The following is a 5,000-nucleotide window of genomic DNA, read 5'->3' as shown; positions in this document are numbered from 1 at the left end:
AGGGTGCCTGAATGAAACGTAATTGTACACCTAACCCTTAACTGTACCCCACAAAACCATAATAAAAAACATTGATTAATAAAAAAATAAAAAAATAAAAACACTTCCCTTGAAAAAATAAAAAATAAAAAAAAATAAGTGAACCTAAGAATCTATGTAAGATTAAAAGAAGTTATCTCAAAATGAAAGAATTATAGGTAATGTTACTAAATAAATACAAGACATTCAGTTAAATTTGAATTTCAGATAAATAATATTTTAGTATATCTTATGTAATATTGAGGACATGCTTATATTAAAAACTTATTTATTTTTTTAACTTGCTAAATCCTGAACTTTTAGTTGCTAAATCTGGGTAAACTTGGCAATAGATATTTTTCTTTTCTTTCATCCCCCCCTTAATGGTATTTTCTAAAGTTTCTATAATATGAACAATGCATACAATGAGAAAAAACAAAAATAGGGGTTTTTTAAAAAACCATTTAAGAGAGAAGTGCAAGCCGGGCTCGGTGGCTCAGCCTGTAACCCCGCACTTTGGGAGGCTGAGGTGAGTGGATTGCCTGAGCCCACGGGTTCGAGACCCGCCTGGACAACTTGGTGAGACCTCATCTCTACAATAAATCAAAAATTAGCTGGGCATGGTAGCACATGCCTGTAATTCCGGTTACATGGAAGGCTGAGGCGGAAGGATCGCCGGAGCCCAGCAGGTCAAGGCTGCGGTGGCCGGGAGCGGCCACTGCATTCCAGTCTGGGCAACGGAGTGAGACTCCAACTCAAAAAAAAAAAAGAGAGAGGGAGAGAAGTACATCAGCGTTAAAGTGATATGCTTATTTTTCTTTGATAAGAAACTTTGCTTACCCAGACCATGGTCTCTAGACCAGGCCTGGGTCTCCCCCAGGAGCATGCTATACATGCAGCAACTCAAACCTCGGCTCAGCCCTACTCTATCTGAATCTGTATTTTAACAAGATTCCCAGGAAATTCCTAGGAGAAATTCTAAGTTTCCAAAATAATTGAATCCTTTCAAAGAAAAAAAAATTCCTTCAAGCAGAGTAAAATCTAGCCTGTGTTAAGCAATCTGACCTGATCTTAGGAACATCAGTAGGAAAGCCCTCCACAAGGCAAGGAGCCTGGGCCCATCCAGGCCTGGGCTACCAGGTACAGGTGCACAGGTTGCCCCTAAGTGACTCCAGAAGGAACAGGGACATAGACTGCTATGAGAATGGTGCCCCTGGAGTTGTGCAACAGAGCAGCCCCTACCAGCTACCCCTGGAGTCCTCCCCTAGCAACAATGCTCAAAAGCACAGGAAATCGAGGGTGAGGTCGGTGGGGGCAGGGGGGAGGGTGGGTTGGAGGGAAGAAGACGACAGAGGGAAAATGAGGAATTTTTAAATGTTGTTTTGGAGAGCTTGAGTTTTTATTAATTTGTTTGTCAGTTGTATGTGAGCAAGGGGATGATTGATGTTTTCTGAGTTTAGGTCTGTTGGTTTGGGTTTTTTTTTTTTGAAAGCAGGATTTACTGAGGGGACAGAAAAGTTCTCACATTGGGAGGGGACCCCAGGGGGTTCCCCGGGGTTTTTTAAATTAAGAATCTTGAATCTGTCAGTGCTAGTGAACACTCAGCTAAACAGATGAGATCAACTCTGAATGAAATTACTAAAATCCTTCTTTTACCTGATTCCAAACATTAATATTTAATAAACATGCACAATTTTGTTTGGCTATTGAAAACGCTTCCAAATTATCTTTTACAACTAATAACAAACCCTCTTTTGTACCAGCAATTCTAGCCACACTTTGGAAACACAGAGGTCATGTGAAAAAGGAACATAATGTCAATGCTCTGCCCTCTGGAGTGACCAGTTCATTTTTGAAAATGAGCCAAAAATGCCTGAAAAACTGACTGTTCAAACTCCTCTGCCTCTGAGCCACCTTGGGCCGTTTCTCGTTCTCCCCATCCTCTTGCTGGGGTGCCATCATTCAAGGGCTTGTTTACTTATTGTCTGTTTCTCTCGTTGGAATGTAAGTTCCACAAGAACAGGAGTTTTCATATGACACGTTCAGTAGTGTATTCCCAAAGCCTGGAAATGCCTGAGACACCCTGCATTCAATCAACATTTGCAGAAAAATGAAAAGAACAGGCTACCCTCCAGCTTCCAATGAGCAGTGTTCTCTTTGATCGCTGTTTGTTAATTTCATATTTCTTTGTCCTCCCATCATAGATTGCTATTTTAGTCAAGTATCTTGAGTATTGGTGCTTCATCTGGCACTAGATAACTCAGGCCTTGTCATGCAGTTCAGAGTAAAAACTTTTCTGATAACTTCTGACACCACTTCTGCCTCCAAGTAAATTGCTTCTTGCTATAATGAAAGCCTCTCACTTTCATTAGCTGCAGTAATATTCTAATCACTCTGTGCTGCAGTCTCAAAGAAAAGAAAGGAGAGGGAGAGTTCCAGAAAACAGTTGTTCTTCTCTTCTTTATAGAAAAGTATGAGATCAAAAGTGCTATTTTAAAAAACTCTCAATTGCCCATGTGCGTGCACGCATACACACACATCCAACATTTTAAAGTGTTCTGCAGAGAGGCAAGGGTATTTCTGGGAAGATGTAGGAAGGAGAGCCCAGTGCATTGTCTCAGGACTCCTAGGCCTGATTCAGAGACAACATTTCAGTAGAACAGAAGATGGAACAGACTGTGGTAAGGCAGAAGTTTCCAGAGACAGGAGATGAGTGACAGGAAATACATCCGTTAACACCTGTAATATGCAGGTAGGTTTGGAAACAATCAGTGGTTGCGCTTGGTTTCCCAGTGGAATCATGGGCAACTCCTTCTGCTTTATTCTCATTACTTGTGAACTGAGTACAACATCCTACCCAGTGGAGACTGCACAGGGATTTGCTAATAAAGGTGAGCAGACAGCTCTATGTGTGACACCTAACAACATTATGCGAATGAGCATAAACACATGGGCTCCAAGGGATGCAGGAGGTCAATTTGGCATTTTCACAGGGACCACGATGAACCATTCCAGCAGGATTAGATTCTAATCCTTTTAAGGGTGTCCATTTAAAGGGATTCCTGGAAAACTTCCCTTTGTCAAGGATGTTTCCTTAAATTTAAGGTGTCCCGATCTGGCAGCTTTAGTACTTGGTGCTTCCACTTCCCTGTGTAGTAGAGACTAGCCTCCTACCCTGAGTAGGAAGGCATGGCCTTCAGAGATGGTGATGCAGTAGCGTGATGGGGAAGAGCCCAGATATTGGATACTGGACTCAGACTCCCGTCAGACCTTGCTCTGTGCTGGCCTCGTGACTTTGAGCAAGTTACAGCCTTAACTCTCTCAAGCCTAAGTTTCTGCTCCTATAAAAAAGTTGTCCCACCAATCCCATAAGGGTGAGTAACAAGTAAATAGTAGCATTATTTTCTGGGCTGTGTAAACTGGGTCATCTAATTTTTATTTATTTACAATTCTAACTTTTAAAATGTTGAACACTTTTGTTTCTCTCTTCTGAACCTACTCCAAATTCTCAATTTTTAAAAAGTATAGCCCTCAACACTGTAAGAAGAAACTAGCTTGGCTGAATAGCCTGGGAAGATTTCATCTTGACTTTTCCCGGGATCTCTGTGCCTAGGGAAAACCATTCAGTGAGAAAAGTTCTATGGCTTTTCTCTAGTTTCTCTGGTTTCTACCTGTGTGCCATGGAAGCCAAGGTCTCACTTCACATCTCTCTGAATTCTTAGAAAGACCAGTGTTCCTGATGTCTCATGCCTCTGTGGTTTCCACTAAAACCTCGGGGCACACAGTCCATGACTGTGTAAAACTATGCAGACTAATTCACAGATTCCAACAAATCAAGAATCACTTCTGTAGTCACATGGGGCTAGGGGAAGGCATGCTTTCTCCTATTTTCTGCCTAGCCCGACATATCAAGCAGGGCTAGGTACTATAATTATTTTCCTTAGGGAATTTGGGGTTTACCAGAAAGCAGAAATGACTTGCAGAAGCTTGTTTGGTAAACTTACACCCACTGAAGAGATTTGAGAAGCAATTATACAGAAAAGAAAAGACACTCTCTCCATTTTCCTGCCTCCTAGAAGTCTAGGGATCTCTAGGGAAGGAGCCACATCACCCTCCATTATAGCACCTGGAAGTAGCCAGGTCACAGGGAGAGAAGACTGTGTGGTGTGTGCCTTGGAATGACACTGGAACTCTCAGTACCAACAAAGATCCATATGTTCCAAAAGTGGTTATAAAAACAAAGCTTTAAGGGACCCGAGTGGCAATGCGTCCATGCGTAGAAGCTAGGATGTCTGGAGAGCTGCAATGCTTCCCCCAGTTTCTGGGTACTGTGTAAATCCATGGCATCTGTGCCTCCCAGGGAGCAGGGGATTATCCCTGTCATGTTCCTGAGCCACTAAGGATACAGACTGAGGCTCAAACACCTTTACAGCATAGGGGCTTTATATCTTCCCAGTCACCTACACACTCCTCATCACCTTTGATCCTGGCCCAAAAAAGCCTATGTAAAGCCCATTCTAATACTGTGAATGCAAAGGCTCAGAGAGGGCAAGAGTCTGGCCCTGGGTATCTGTCACCCAATTCTGCATATTTCTTATTACGTCATAATATTGTGTCCGAAATGTTTCAATCTAACCTTGACTTCCAGCATTTCCATGTGAGGGTGTACTGAAATTGAAGCCTCTTTAATGAATAGGCCTGTAGGATATGAAATTGAATTTGAGGCATGCTTATATTTATGTCACAAAAATAAAAACTCAAAACTATGAATATGAAAGAAGACTCAACGATACTATAGCAAAATGGGTTTAGGAAGTGAATGAATTATTTTTTTCTACATTAAAAATTTCCTTTAATGACCATATGTTTACAATGAAAAATACAGATTAATGAATGTTTTCAGGTAGCTTTAGTGTCACACGATTGACCCAATGGCAAGGTAGCTCTTTGGAGCAGAAAGGAGCCCTCCTCACCCCCCCCCC

The sequence above is a fragment of the Carlito syrichta genome, unplaced genomic scaffold (assembly GCF_000164805.1).
Source record: "Carlito syrichta isolate Samal-C Ts95f unplaced genomic scaffold, Tarsius_syrichta-2.0.1 Scaffold312092, whole genome shotgun sequence".
NCBI classification, from domain to species: domain Eukaryota; kingdom Metazoa; phylum Chordata; class Mammalia; order Primates; family Tarsiidae; genus Carlito; species Carlito syrichta.
The sequence above is the reverse complement of the archived record's forward strand: the minus strand, read 5'-3'. Positions refer to the sequence as shown.